Genomic DNA, 16,693 nt, shown 5'->3' with positions numbered 1-16,693 from the left:
TCCTAATTGCGGTTGAGTGTCACGCCTAATGTGATTATAGCCCCTCGTACGAGGGTGAGACAAATGGAAACCTTAAATTTGTAATAACAAATCGAATTCGCACCGTTATCCTGTAAGTTGGTAAGCGTGCTACAAACAGCGTGCAGGATGGCCTGTAGGTGGCAGCACAGTGCAGATGCACACATAACGTCGCAGTATCAGTATAAAGATGGCCGCCCCACTTGCGACTTGCACCAGGGAAGAACAGCGTTCTGTTATTCGGTTTTTGGGTAGTGAAGGTGTAAAACCTATTGAAATTCATCGACGAATGAAGTTGCAGTACGGTGATGCATGTTTGTCACAGTAGCAAGTCTACGAATGGAGTAGGAAGTTCGCAAATGGTGTGACTTCAGTGGAAGATGCTCCTCGTCCAGTCAGGCACAACGAGTTGTGACTCCACAGAACAGTGCAGCAGTTGAAGCCATAGTGAAGGAAAACCACCGAGCGACACTAAATGACACGGCAGCATGTTTACAGATTAGTCATGGGTCAGCACACCACATTGTGCATGATGTGCTCCAGTTTCGCAAAGTGTCTGCAAGATGGGTGCGACTGCAACTGACTCCTGAAATGAGAGAACGACGTGTTGATGCTTGTGAAGAACTTCTTCGGCGCTTTGAACGACAAGTTGATGGCTTCCTTGCAAGAATCGTTACTGGGGACGAAACCTGGTTTCACTTCCACCAACCGGAAACGAAGAGAGCCGGCAAGGAATGGCGCCATTCCCCATCACCATAACCAAAGACGTTTTGAACAGAACCATCGGCAGGGAAGGTTATGCGGACTCTCTTTTGGGACGAAAAAGGCGTCGTTTGAAGCATTACATGCCTAGAGGGACCACTGTCACCAGTGCATCATACACAGATCTCCTAAAAAAATTATCTGCGGCCTGCAATCAAATCAAAGCGACATGGATTGTTGTCAGTAGGTGTCCTTTTGCAACATGACAATGCAAGGCCACACGCTGCCCGTACTACAGTTGCAATAATCACAGACCTGCATTTTGAGTGTGTTACTCATCCACCATACTCACCAGACCTTGCCCCAAGTGATTTCCATATGTTTGGACCACTCAAAGACGGAATGCATGAGTGGTTGCGCGGACTACCAAAAGAATTTTTTTCTAAAGGAATTTATGCACTTCGTAAGCGCTGGAGCACTTGCATTGAGTGTGGGGGGGGGGGGGGGGGGAATTATGCTGAAAAGCGATAGAGCTTTGTACCACTTCTGCACAACAAAAAATATTTAAAAAAATATTTAAGGTTTTCATTTGACTCACCCTCGTAAAATGGTAATATGAATTGGATAATTAGGGACTAAGGAAGCCACTTTCCATCGAGATTTGGAGGATCACTGTGTGGTTATGTGTGTGTATCTGTGTAGTGTGCGCTTCGAATCAAATCCGTTGTAAAAAGTTCTCACGATAAAAGCAGGAGTAATAGAGCGCTGGTAGGAGCCGGTCAATCCATCATCCTGTAGACGAGTAGCAGGCACAGTGGCTGCGCTACGTAGCCTGCTACTAGCTAGTCGAGTCGCGCTTGATCAGCGGGCGGGCACGGCCCCCGGTGTGTAGGGATCAGGTTGGGGCCGCGACCCAGACCCTGCCAGCACGCGCCACGCTGGCTAATTTGCAGGTGCTGGCCGGCTGGCCCTGTAGGATCGCGTGCCACAGGCGGTGGGCTGCCGTCTGCCTCCAGGCGTGCATTTCTGCCGCAGCCACCCTAGAGCCCTCTCCGCTGCGCTGCAGAACCGTGGAAAAGCGCTCTCACAGATGATTACAGCGGATACTTCTTAAACTACCGTCGGAAAATTTCATCTCACCATCATTTTCTTTGGGCCTTTCTCCCGCTACAACGCGGGGTCGGCCTTGTTACTATGGATTTGGCGATGATAATGTCAGGAGGTCACCACCCCGAACCCTCCGGGACGGGATCAGTGTACCCCAGCTGTCTGTGTCTAGTGTAAGCCATGAAATAGTGCGAACGTTTTCAAATGTCTGTGAGTCGTGTAACTGAGTCGGAACGTGGAGACCAGCCGCATATTCACCTACCGGGATGTGGAAAACCGCATAGAAACCACATCCATCCTGGCCAGCATACCGGCCTTCGTTGTCAATCCGCCGGGCAGATTCGATGCGGGGCCGGCCCGCCTACCCGAGTCCAGGATGCAGCGCTCTCGGATACCCTGGTGTGTCGTCAGAAAATTTCATCTACCCTTCATATTAGCCCGCCCGGTTGGTCGTGCGGTCTAACGCACGGCTTTCCGGGCGGGAAGGAGCGCCTGGTCCCTGGCACGAATCCGCCCGGCGGATTTGTGTCGAGGACCGGTGAACCGGCCAGTCTGTGGATGGTTTTTAGGTCGTTTTCCATCTGCCTCGGCGAATGCGTGCTGGTTCCCCCTATTCCGCTCCCTTACACTATGTCGGCGATTGCTGCGCAAAAACGTTCTCCACGTACGTGTACACCACCATTACTCTACCACACAAACATAGGGGTTACACTCGTCTGGTGTGTGACATTCCCGGGGGGGGTCCACCGGGGGCCGAACCGCACAATAACCCTGGGTTCGATGTTGGGCAGCGGAGGGGTGAAGTGGCCTGCGATAGTCGTCGTGGGGTTGTGGACCACTGCGGCTGCGGCGGGGACGGAGCCACTCCGTCGTTTCTAGATCCCCGGTTACCATACAATACAGTACAATACCCTTCATATTCGCCTAGTTTTTATTCAGAGGTGAACACATACTCTATTTAACCTCACACAACTAGAAATCTTTGTATATACAGAGTGTATATAAAGTCCGATAACGCTTTCAATTATTTATTACACAAGCACCAAACATTGTACACATAAGTCATTTTGAAGAGAAACCCTGAAAGTTTTTTTTTCTTGTATACCGCCAGAGCGTAGTTTGGTAATTTGCCGATAGTCAACGCTAGTCACAAACATTTCGAATTGAGGTGCGGAGCGAACTTTCTGTGTGTTGGAGTTCGACAAAAACAAGACATTAATAAGGAGTCCAAAGAAATCGAAGCGTCGTGCATCCCACGAACTCGAAATGGCTCCAATGACAGTGTGGAAAGTCCTGCGACAGAAACAGTCTGTGAAACCATTGAAACTAGAGCTAGTGCAGAAGGTCAGTGACGACGACAAGGACCAGCGTTTTGGGTTTTGTTCACAGTTGCAACAATTGAATTAGGATAGGGATGGCGTCGTTGATCTCCTAATTTTTATCGACGAAGCCACTTTTAACACTAATGGGAATCTGGGATACAAAGTATCCACACGAATGCATTGAATTTGAGCGTTATTCCCCAAAGGTAAATGTTTTTTGTGCCTTGTCACGATCGGACACTGTACGGGCCATTCTCCTTCGACGAGAGCACTGTCACTGGATATTCCTACTTGGATATGTTGCAGCAATGGCTGATGCCTCAAATGCAATCGGACTCTCCGTTCATCTTTCAGCAGGATGGGGCTCCATCCCATTTTCATAGTGAAGTTCGGGGGTACCTGAACACGAAGCTGCCGCATCGATGGATCGGCCGTGCTACAGAAGGGGACAACTGTTTTATGAAATGGCCTCCGCGATCACCAGATCTCACTCCGTGTGACTCTTTTCTGTGGGGACACATTAAATATCAGGTGTATGTACTGCCTCTAGCACGTGATATAGCAGGGCTTTTTTTTTTTTTTTTTTTTTTTTTGGTCATCAGTCTACTGACTGGTTTGATGCGGCCCGCCACGAATTCCTTTCCTGTGCTAACCTCTTCATCTCAGAGTAGCACTTGCAACCTACGTCCTCAATTATTTGCTTGACGTATTCCAACCTCTGACTTCCTCTACAGTTTTTGCCCTCTACAGCTCCCTCTAGTACCATGGAAGTCATTCCCTCATGTCTTAGCAGATGTCCTATCATCCTGTCCCTTCTCCTTATCAGTGTTTTTTACATATTCCTTTCCTCTCCGATTCTGCGTAGAGCCTCCTCATTCCTTACCTTATCAGTCCACCTAATTTTCAACATTCGTCTATAGCACCACATCTCAAATGCTTCGATTCTCTTCTGATCCGGTTTTCCCACTTCCATGTTTCACTACCATACAATGCTGTACTCCAGACGTACATCCTCAGAAATTTCTTCCTCAAATTAAGGCCGGTATTTGATATTAGTAGACTTCTCTTGGCCAGAAATGCCTTTTTTGCCATAGCGAGTCTGCTTTTGATGTCCTCCTTGTTTTACTGCCTAGGTAGCAGAATTGCTTAACTTCATTGACTTCGTGACCATCAATCCTGATGTTAAGTTTCTCGCTGTTCTCATTTGTACTACTTCTCATTACCTTCGTCTTTCTCCGATTTACTCTCAAACCATACTGTGTACTCATTAGACTGTTCATTCCGTTCAGCAGATCATTTAATTCTCCTTCACTTTCACTCAGGATAGCAATGTCATCAGCGAATCGTATCATTGATATCCTTTCACCTTATATTTCAATTCCACTCCTGAACCTTTCTTTTATTTCCATCATTGCTTCCTCGATGTACAGATTGAAGAGTAGGGGCGAAAGGCTACAGCCTTGTCTTACACCCTTCTTAATACGAGCACTTCGTTCTTGATCGTCCACTCTTATTATTCCCTCTTGGTTGTCGTACATATTGTATATGACCCGTCTCTCCCTATAGCTTACCCCTACTTTTTTCAGCATCTCGAACAGCTTGCACCATTTTATATTGTCGAACGCTTTTTCCAGGTCGACAAATCCTATGAAAGTGTCTTGATTTTTCTTTAGCCTTGCTTCCATTATTAGCCGTAACGTCAGAATTGCCTCTCTCGTCCCTTTACTTTTCCTAAAGCCAAACTGATCGTCACCTAGCGCATTCTCAATTTTCTTTTCCATTCTTCTGTATATTATTCTTGTAAGCAGCTTCGATGCATGAGCTGTTAAGCTGATTGTGCGATAATTCTCGCACTTGTCAGCTCTTGCCGTCTTCGGAATAGTGTGGATGATGCTTTTCCGAAAGTCAGATGGTATGTCGCCAGACTCATATATTCTACACACCAACGTGAATAGTCGTTTTGTTGCCACTTCCCCCAATGATTTTAGAAATTCTGATGGAATGTTATCTATCCCTTCTGCCTTATTTGACCATAAGTCCTCCAAAGCTCTTTTAAATTCCGATTCTAATACTGGATCCCCTATCTCTTCTAAATCGACTCCTGTTTCTTCTTCTATCACATCAGACAAATCTTCACCCTCATAGAGGCTTTCAATGTGTTCTTTCCACCTATCTGTTCTCTCCTCTGCATTTGACAGTGGAATTCCCGTTGCACTCTTAATGTTACCACAGTTGCTTTTAATGTCACCAAAGGTTGTTTTGACTTTCCTTTATGCTGAGTCTGTCCTTACGACAATCATATCATTTTCGATGTCTTCACATTTTTCCTGCAGCCATTTCGTCTTAGCTTCCCTGCACTTCCTATTTATTTCATTCCTCAGCGACTTGTATTTCTGTATTCCTGATTTTCCCGGAACATGTTTGTACTTCCTCCTTTCATCAATCAACTGAAGTATTTCTTCTGTTACCCATGGTTTCTTCGCAGCTACCTTCCTTGTACCTATGTTTTCCTTCCCAACTTTTATGATGGCCCTTTTTAGAGATGTCCATTCCTCTTCAACTGTACTGCCTACTGCGCTATTCCTTATTGCTGTATCTATAGCGTTAGAGAACTTCAAACGTATCTCGTCATTCCTTAGTACTTCCGTATCCAACTTCTTTGCGTATTGATTCATCTTGACTAATGTCTTAACTTCAGCCTACTCTTCATCACTACTATATTGTGATCTGAGTCTATATCTGCTCCTGGGTACGCCTTACAATCCAGTATATGATTTCGGAATCTCTGTCTGACCATGATGTAATCTAATTGAAATCTTCCCGTATCTCCCGGCCTTTTCCAAGTATACCTCCTCCTCTTGTGATTCTTGAACAAGGTATTCGCTATTACTAGTTGAAACTTGTTACAGAACTCAATTTGTCTTTCTCCTCTTTCATTCCTTGTCCCAAGCCCATATTCTCCTGTAACCTTTTCTTCTACTCCTTCCCCTACAACTGCATTCCAGTCGCCCATGACTATTAGATTTTCGTCCCCCTTTACATACTGCATTACCCTTTCAATATCCTCATACACTTTCTCTATCTGTTCATCTTCAGCTTGCGACGTCGGCATGTATACCTGAACTATCGTTGTCGGTGTTGGTCTGCTGTCGATTCTGATCAGAACAACCCGGTCACTGAACTGTTCACAGTAACACACCCTCTGCCCTACCTTCCTATTCATAACGAATCCTACACCTCTTATACCATTTTCTGCTGCTGTTGATATTACCCGATACTCATCTGACCAGAAATCCTTGTCTTCCTTCCACTTCACTTCACTGACCCCTACTATATCTAGATTGAGCCTTTGCATTTCCCTTTTCAGATTTTCTAGTTTCCCTACCACGTTCAAGCTTCTGAAATTCCACGCCCCGACTCGTAGAACGTTATCCTTTCGTTGATTATTCAATCTTTTTCTCATGGTAACCTCCCCCTTGGCAGTCCCCTCCCGGAGATCCGAATGGGGGACTATTCCGGAATCTTTTGCAAATGGAGAGATCATCATGACACTTCTTCAAATACAGGCCACATGTCCTATGGATACACGTTACACGTCTTTAATGCAGTGGTTTCCATTGCCTTCTGCATCCTCATATCATTGATCATTGCTGATTCTTCCGCCTTTAGGGGCAATTTCCCACCCCTAGGACAAGAGAGTGCCCTGAACCTCTATCCGCTCCTCCGCCCTCTTTGACAAGGCCGTTGGCAGAATGAGGCTGACTTCTTATGCCGGAAGTCTTCGGCCGCCAATGCTGATTATTTATCAAAATTTAGGCCATGGCGGGGATCGAACCCGGGAGCGAAGACGTTTTGATTATGAATCAAAGACGCTACCCCTAGACCACGGGAGGGCTACGGGAGAGAATGTGGGAAGCGACTGCCACAGTCGAAGATGCCATGCTGGGACGGGGGGCGGCAAGAATTCGATTACCGTATTGACGTCTGCCGGGTCACTCATGGTTCGCATATCGAAAGTTTCTAAAAAAAAAAAGACTTTCAGAGTTTCTCTTCAAAATGCAATATTATGTCATCTGTACAATGTTTAGTTCTTGTGCAAGAAAGTGTTCCCGAACTTTATGTACACCCTGTATATGGCAGTGTTCCAACTGACTGGGTCACTGATCACCGCCCAGCTCAAACCAGTAAGTGTAGAAACTAGAAACTTGCAGACGGTGTTGATCTTATACTGTAGGCGTTGTTTTTCGTAATTCCTCTCCTAAAGAGGTAAATTAGTGCCTGAAAGATTTCTGAAAAACGTCGCTATTAAAGCAATTTTGAAGATATACGTACGAAAATTGGTATTTGATTTCTCGGTCAGAAATAAATACGTGTTTCAGCATTTTTGGAAATTAAACCATTAAGAGGGAAAATAGGGGATGAGTGTGACACGTACCAACATCCGCATGGTTAGGAAAGCCAACCTCGAGCAATTGGAAAAAGATGAGAACGAAGGAGGACACATGAAGGTAATTTTTTGCGTTAGTACTAAATGCGGTAAGTGGTTATCATTATTTCCGCCAAATGGATAAAAGAGGTGCGCGTAAAAAGATAATTTCCAGAGTAAGCTGTTACTTTGATGATTAATCAATCTAATTAGCTGTTCTTTCTTGCGTAACGACGGTGGAGTGTTATTGCCATTTACAACCCACGTTCTCAGCTCCCTAACATCCAACGTAAAAGAGAGAGCTCGTGTACGAGCAAAACTAAAGCTCTCGGTAATAAATTTATATTTGAGGGGTAATCGCAGATGCAGGATTACCTGAACTAACGATGTGCTTCATTACGAGAGATTACGCGGATATTTCAGCCCCCGCCTGTTCCAGAAGATTAACTGACAGGCGCAGGGGGCAGGTACGCGAGGCTTATGGAATGCGTGTTGGGGCTGGCAGTCATTGGACCTTCCTCCTGTTACACTTCCCCCCCCCCCCCTCCCCCCGTAAGCCTAGCTACTACTTCCACCGGCCACGTTTTGCGGACACAGGCCTGCTCCATAAGCGCATCCGTGGTTTCACTAGCCAATGAGAGCATTTTGAACAGTTTAACACAGTAGCACAGTGCATGTAGTATCCAGAATGTGTTCAGGAAGATAACTGCGAAAATTGCGCCTACCTTATCTGGGATTTCTCGCTTCCGTGAATGTGGTCTATGTATCACAATGACACGGTCGAACTAGACTCTGAAATAGCCAGTTCAGAATCCAAATAAGAATAGTTTAAACAGCTGCAAATTTAAATGCACACTTCGTGATTTCCAGTTTGGGTCCTTGTGTCTCGGACGTCTAACAGTAATCTTATGGTCTGGTGCTTAAGGCACTAATGTTATCGATTCTTTACGCGATATGACTCAGTTTCAGTTCATACTGATTTATCGGTGAATTCTTGCACCATTATTATACATTTTTTTCGACATGATACTTCTGCCATTCGTCAGCTCTAAAAGTTCTCGCTACAAAATGAACCACATTTTTTTTCTCTCGAGTAAATTAATTTCTCAGTTACATGTTCTAGCACTATAGTTCCCGACCTTTCTGAGACAATTACCTCGTAGTGTAGTCAGAGTCTAGCTAGTACCCACAGCCCTTCCCCAACTATCATCAACGTTAGCACCAAACTAAACTTCAGGATGAAAAGGCATTTTATTTGAATTGTTTTATTCCTAAAATGACGAAAGATAAATGATATTTAGGTTTTGTTGAGGTTTTGTTAAGGCACGAACTAATAAGCTAACGAGACATTTGGTACTGTTCATTTCTAATGACGTTTTTTTTCTTTCCTAAAACGATTGAGCCATTTTTAGTGTGTCACGAGTGCAACCTGGAGCTCCTTCTCAGAAGAGAAAGCTAACTATCCACATTGAGGGTTTCACACTTGTTACAATCCATGCTTCTCCTGTACCACTCCTCTACGTATCGACACTTGCTACAGGACAGGTTTGCGCGACCTTGTTGCGATGGTGACAGACGCTTCGCCCAACGACTAACCGTTCTTTTGTTCACTCTCAAGTATTCGGAGACATACTGCGAGCGCCTATGAATATCTGCGCTGCTTAGGTTATCCGACAAAAGAAACTCGATGAGATTTCTCTGCTTGGAACACACCTCGTTACAACCAGCATTTTGTAGGTTACGTATAGCGCAGCCACCTATCGGAATGCGCACAAACTACAGCGGCAATATTGCACGATGTTCCACGACGAAATCCGCATTTTTTTCAACAGAAATTGGCTGAATCAAATGTTCAAATGTGTGTGAATTCCTAAGGGACCAAACTGCTGAGGTCATCGGTCCCTAGACTTACACACTATTTAAACTAACTTATGACAAGAACAACAAACGCACCCATGCCCGAGAGAGGACTCGACCTCCGGCGGGAGACTCCGCGCAAACCGTGACACGGCGCCTCAAACCACGCGGCCACTCCGCGCGGCGAAATTGGCTGAAAAAAAAAGAAAAAAAACGTTGTAGTACCTATTGACCGTCCTTCGTACTACAGGGTGAAAAGTATTTAAACCGACAAACTCTGGGAGGTTGTAGGGGACATCAAAACAAATATTTTTCCCTAATGTCATTTTTTCCTATGAGGATTATTTAAACGGTAGAGGAAGACTTATAAACTCATTGTACCTTAATCGAAAAGTTTCAGTTAAAGTGAGAGGAGAAAGTACAAACTGGATCAGACTAGGGAAAGGAGTAAGACAAGGATGCTGTTTATCAACTACTCTTTTCAACCTGTACTTGGAAAACATGATTGACCAATGCTCATTAGATGACAAAGGAGTAGAAATTGGAGGAAGAAGAGTAGGGTGCTTGAGATTTGCTGATGACATGGTCCTTCTAGCCACGGGGGAAAAAGAATTACAGGATTTGGTGGACACCATTGCAACTAACGGAAAAAAATATGGAATGAAAATTAACACAAATAAAACAAAAGTATTGGCAATAGGAGGAAATAAGGAAATAGAAATTGTGCTGAATGGAGAAACACTAGAACAGGTGCAAAATTTTAAGTGTCTTGGAAGCAGGATAGACACCGACTGGAAGTGCACCACAGAAATTAAGTGCACCACAGAAATTAAAACAAGGATAGCAATGGCAATAGAGGCATTTTATAAGAAAAGGAGAATCTTCTGCAGCGGTATGGACAGAGAACTCAGAAAGAGACTCATAAAATGTCTTGTATGGAGTGTTCTTCTATATGGCGCTGAAACATGGACTATGAGGAAAAAAGACAGAGAAAGGCTGGAGGCTTTTGAGATCTGGACATGGCGGAAGATGGAAAGAATAAGTTGGATGGACAGAGTAAAAAATGAAGAGGTACTGAGACGAATGGGAGAGAAAAGGCAGTTACTAGATGTAATAAAGAGAAGAAAAAGAAATTGGATTGGGCATATATTAAGAAAGAATCACGGACTGATAAAAACAGTTTTAGAAGGTTATGTAGAAGGGAAAAGGAAGCGAGGAAGGAAGAGATTCCAGATACTGGATGACATGATGGACGGTACAACATACAGCAGCCTTAAGAAGGAAGCAATGGATCGCAGAAAATGGAGAGGCAAAGGACCTGCTAATATAGCAGATAACTGATGATGATGATGAGAGGAAGATGTCTCTGGCGGCAAATTAATTAAACCAACAAACACTTTTCCATTTTTTTATGACCAACAGACAACAACTAGGTAGCAGATACGGTCCAATTAAACAGCCTCCAACAACACCGACCCACACGTTAACGAAGAACCGCACTTGGTGAGCGCTAGTAACTGTGGCATGTGGGTTATCCTCACTCCAAACATGCGAATTGTGCATGTTGAAGACTCCATCACGCCCGAAAGTTGCTTCATCGGTAAGCAACACAGAGGATGGAAATGTAAGATGCCTTTCACATTGTTCCAGGTACCACTGCGAAAACTGTGCTCTGGGTGGATAATCAACTGGTTCCAGGTTGTGGACACGCTGTAAGTGAAATGGACGTAACAATTGCTCTCGAAGGACTGTTCTTACATTCGTCTGATTGGTCCCCATGTGACGTGCAATTGCACGAGTGCTGATTGAAGAATCCCGCTCCACACGCTACAAGACAGCTTCTTCAAATTGCAGCGTTCTTACCGTGCGACGCCATCCCTGTCCAGGTAATCTGCTAAATGATCTAGTCTCACGCAGACGTTGGTACACAGCATCAAAGGTCGTATGATGCGGGATACGGCGATTAGGTTATTGTTGTTGATAAACCCGCTGTGCAGCTCGTCCGTTGTGGTGCTCTACGTAGTACGCAGCAAGCATGTCAGCGTACTCACTCCAGGTGTATCGCTCCATTAGTCAACAGAGACAATGCACTACTACACTGGTGACAGCAGTTGCCTACAACTGAAGAGCGTAATACCTCCTCTAACTACTGAAGATCGTAATACGGCCCCTATCAACTCAAGAGCGTAATACAGCCTCCAACGGTTTAAGTAATCCTCGTAGGAAAAAATGACATTAGGGAAAAATATTTGTTTTGATATTCCCTACAACCTCCCAGAGCTTGTCGGTTTAAATACTTTTCACCCTGTATAATGTTACGGAAAGTGGAATTAGGCGCCGGTTTTATCGGCCTCCTCGTTTTCACCTTACCAGTTTTATATGGGTAAGTGTATTGTGTTCCGTATATTTCCCTTAAAGCGACGTTACTTCGGTTTGCTCTTCCGCGCGAAAGTGATTGGAGCAATAATGTCAGAGGGCGGAAAGTGAGATAAAGTAGCGGAGCCGACACGCGTTAATGGACTCAAGTTAAGCCGATTGCTGTTCTCGCGACCTTTTCTACTTTGAAACATAATAAACTTCGCCATTATTCTTAAACGCTTGACAACAAATATCGTTAAGGCAGTATAGATAGAGGATAAGTAACAGTGCTGGGAGAGGGGGAGAGAGAGAGAGAGAAAAAAAAAAGAGGGAAGCAGTCAGTTGAAAAATGTTTTATGTGGCGGGCATTATCAGCTTACAGGAGTAAAGGCGCCGGGCTATCGCACGCAACAGCCGCCCGCAGATAGGCAGCCGGCGGCGCAGCGCAGAACTACGCGGTCTGCGTGCATCGCATGCGTGCGTGCGAGCGAACGAGCGTTCTGCCCGCGCTGGCTCTGAATAATTAATACACGTCAGCCGCACATAATCTGTTGCTAATTAAGCGACCGATTACTAAACCAGCAAAGCCACCGCCCACGCCAAAAGGGGAACGCGAGTCGACTGTGTTCTGCGGTGCAGCTGCGAACGCGGATGGATATCTGGGGGGGCGTGTTGTGCCAGACGCTGAACGTGCTGTAGACTCTCCTATTCTACGATATCAGACGGTTTCAAATCAATACGGGTATCACTGTAGCTACAGGAAAACGGATCAAATAAATCATATCAATTTATGTACCAACAGGGATGCAACATACGCGTGCTTGGAATAACGCGATGCGATGCAGACCTTGCCATGAGTGGGATTGTCGTAAGTGAACATCTGTACACAATGGAGAGCGCAATTTCTGTTCTCCTTTGTGGCCGTGACGAGACAGATGGAGATGCCACTTAGTCAAGTAGTAGTGATACTGGGTGTGTAATCAGGAGATACTTACAATTACATAGTAAATGTCATTAAACACCAGCCGGGGTGGCCGAGCGGTTCTAGGCGCTACAGTCTGGAACCGAGTGACCACTACGGCCGCAGGTTCGAATCCTGCCTCGGGCATGGATGTGTATGATGTCCTTAGGTTAGTTAGGTTTGAGTAGTTCTAAGTCTAGGGGACTGATGACCTAAGATGTTAAGTCCCAAGGTGCTTAGAGCCGTTTGAACCATTTTGTGATTAAACCTCAAAATTAATTAAGGAATTTATGTGATCAACGTGGAAGGGAAGTTAAACGCTAATTTTTCCTTCATTTCAACAGTTTTTTTTTTAGATTCTTACTTTAAAAAATTAGGAAAATTTAAATTTCAAAGTGTGGCTGCCCAAGTAAGAATGAGTTTTTCGCACCCTTCTGCCAATGAATTTTCAGTTGAGATTTTCGTGGATGGAAATACACAATTCACTCTCATTCTGTCAGATACGTCGTAAGTCAATGTATGTGTTTGGCTACCATTATCACGCCATACCAGGTGTTTAACTGTCGCCAAGTGGCGATTTTTTGTTTGCTTTGGTTTCTGGACTTGTCGGTCCTCTCCGTTGACATTAAATGACCTTCAGTAAGGATATCATCGTCAAAGTACATATATTTTTGGTATCCACTACGGCAAATCCCCATATAATTCATTGTGTACCAACTGGAAACTAATTACAGGTGACCGCATGGTTCACCTTAACGTAAATGGCAGGATGTTATTAACGTGAATGTGAAAGTCGTTGGCTTTCGGCAAGAACATTTGTAGATCATTTAAAGTAATATTTCGAGATCCGAAGGACGAAGAGGATTATACTTCCCAAGTCACAGACTTCTACTCGGTAGACTTATATTAAACTACGACTAAAGACTGTAGAACCTAAAACATAAAGTATGATTTACTCCTTCTAAGCATATATGAAGTCTTACTGATTACTAGTCATACAACAAAATTTAACGTCAATTTTTGACGTAAAGGGTATAACGGTTTATTTATAGCATTTAGTTTCATTTGCTTAGGAGTCCTCATTTCATACGTGATGTGGTGCCTCATGCAAATGATAATCATTTTGGCATGATTTTAATTTTATCGTGCCGCAGTACAGCCGTAAAACATTATTAGTAGGCCTATAGACTTCCTATCATTGTAGGATCAATAAAAGTAAGCCTCCATAATAGGGGGTTTCAGCAGAAGATGAAATTCTACTTTGTGCATACGCAGGCAGTTACGAGTTAAAAGGTAGAAACGCAGTAGTCTGCTGCTTTGACCGTGCGAGCTCGCCTACTTTCGAGACGTACGCCCCGCGGCCTATCTTTCTCGTAGGCCTCGCTGCTACGTCATTTCGGCTGGCAACCACTGAACCATCTTCATACAAGTGTTTTACGCTTGCAAAATCAGAGCTCTACACCGTCAGCCTCTATAGAGTCTCCACCCTTCCCCATTTTCGGGTAGTTCCATTGACACAATGTGAACGTTGCATCTTCTACTTGCACGGCTCACTGAGAACTGACAGATACAACGCCTTGCGAGGCGGAAGTGGCAACGTAGTGGGAGCCGACAGTGCCAGAATCTCATTAGCGTACTGCTGAATAGAGCCATCCGGCCCGCTAGCTACCAAATGCCAACTAATGTAAGAAAGCAGGGTCTCACGGCGTTAACGTTGAATAAGGTGCGTTCGGGCTTGAAGCCACTTCAAGTGCTTAAAATGCAACGAGCTTTCGACCAAGCACGCGTCGGCCATTGTCAAGTGGAACGACTACTGTCAGGGTGTTTGTTTGCCTCTGTGCATGAGTGCTTTAGCTACTAGCTATGTCGTCGCTAGTGCTCACGGCATTGCCTTATATGGGCGTGCGCTGACTCCACGTTCGCTATACCGAAAAATCCGCTGCAGGTAAGCCTGCTCTAGGAAACTGGCAACGGATCAAATTTGACGAAACCTCTGTCGTGGCCCACTTGTTCTCTGTGACTGTGAAGTTAATGAAGCCATCGAAATATAAATGGGAGTCAAATAATGACGGACAGATGGAAAAAGCAAGTAAACTGTTCATTGTTTCAAAAGTAACAGCAGTAAATACATTTAGCCCACTGTGAGGCTCTTGGCCAGTGCCTTCATGGGAAAAAGTTTGCGGTTGCGTACGGAACCACGATTGTACTCAGGTGTGCACATCTTCGTCCGAAGCAAACAGACGGCGACAAATATCTTTGCTCAGGGCTCCAAAAATATGGATATCACACGGGGAGAGATCGCGTTTGTGTGGAAGATGTCGAAGGGGTTTCTGGCAGAAGTTTTGCAGCGTACTCGATAAGCTTGGTACCATATGGACGGGCAATTTGTTGGCAGGTTGTTTCGGCTATGCAGCACCAGTTTCGCTGGAGAGCCCTTTCACATCCTCCATACATTCCCGGTCTCCCCCTCGTGATAATCATATTTCTGGAGCCCTGAAGAAAGACGTTCGTCATCATCGATTTGCTAAGGACGAAGAGGCTTACGCCTGGGTACAATCGTGGTTTCGTATGCAACCGCAAAAATTCTCCCATGAAGGTCTTGTCTCACGGTAGGTAAATGTTCTAAAAGCTGTGGCTATTTGGATATAATAGCCGGTTCACATACATTTTTTCTATCTGTCTCGTTTTCATTTGGCTGCCTGTTATAAAAATCGTCGATGACATCCTGAATAGAGACGGCGACGTGCAGCTCAGCGCTGCAATTTCGAATTTGAAGCAGGCTTACTGAATGCGGAGTCAATGTATGCCCGTATATGGCGATGCCATGAGCACCAGTGATGTCACAGCTAACAGTTCGAGCATATAAAGACGTACCATAAGCCCATCGGCAGCCATTTCCCCTGGCTACGAAGTGCTTCGTCGAAAGCTCGTGGAATTTTAAACACTTAACGCTGCTGAAAGCCCGTGAAAATTTTATTCAAATACCAACTAGATTCCAGAATGAGATTTTCACTCTGCAGCGGAGTGTGCGCTGATATGAAACTTCCTGGCAGATTAAAACTGTGTGCCCGACCGAGACTCGAACTCGGGACCTTTGCCTTTCGCGGGCAAGTGCTTTACCAACTGAGCTACCGAAGCACGACTCACGCCCGGTACTCACAACTTTACTTCTGCCAGTATCCGTCTCCTACCTTCCAAACTTTACAGAAGCTCTCCTGCGAAAGGCAAAGGTCCCGAGTTCGAGTCTCGGTCGGGCACAAAGTTTTAATCTGCCAGGAAGTTTCATATCAGCGCACACTCCGCTGCAGAGTGAAAATCTCATTCTGGAAACATCCCCCAGGCTGTGGCTAAGCCATGTCTCCGCAGTATCCTTTCTTTCAGGAGTGCTAGTTCTGTAAGGTTCGCAGGAGAGCTTCTCTAAAGTTTGGAAGGTAGGAGACGGATACTGGCAGAAGTAAAGCTGTGAGTACCGGGCGTGAGTCGTGCCTCGGTAGCTCAGTTGGTAGAGCACTTGCCCGCGAAAGGCAAAGGTCCCGAGTTCGAGTCTCGGTCGGGCACACAGTTTTAATCTGCCAGGAAGTTTCACCAACTAGATTTATTAGGACTGTAAATGATCTAGAAATAGTGGATTTATAGCGCCATAAAACACGTAGTATTTGGTTTTGCGGATGCAGCTGGCAGTTCTGGGAAAACACTTTGGAGCTGTACGCCTTTGGAGCGCATCACAGCCCTAGTTGAGTCATTACTCGACAGCGCGCTGAAATTCCCCGCTGCTGTGCTCTCTGAAAGCGGCGTACGGCCTCAATCTGTGTGTGGAAACGGCGGTAAATCAGCTTCCTGGCCAGTGTTGACATGCTGTGAACAGCGGCTGTTTGCCAGTGCGGGCGGCTCAGGGCCGAAAATCGACGCTGAGCCTGGCCCCGCCGACAGCCGAGGCCAGCG

The 16,693-nt window shown here is 45.3% G+C and overlaps 1 non-coding gene across 1 annotated transcript; it reads left to right on the top strand.

Annotated features, from left to right (window-relative positions):
- Positions 1 to 16,235: 16,235 nt before the first annotated feature.
- Trnas-cga lies at positions 16,236 to 16,310 on the top strand. Its single transcript has one exon. It is a non-coding gene; the product is annotated as a tRNA-Ser (tRNA).
- The last annotated feature ends 383 nt before the right edge of the window (positions 16,311 to 16,693 follow it).

Source organism: Schistocerca piceifrons, chromosome 8 (genome assembly GCF_021461385.2).
Source record: "Schistocerca piceifrons isolate TAMUIC-IGC-003096 chromosome 8, iqSchPice1.1, whole genome shotgun sequence".
In the NCBI taxonomy this organism is placed as follows: Eukaryota; Metazoa; Arthropoda; class Insecta; order Orthoptera; family Acrididae; genus Schistocerca; species Schistocerca piceifrons.
This window is presented reverse-complemented; position numbering and strand designations above follow the sequence as displayed.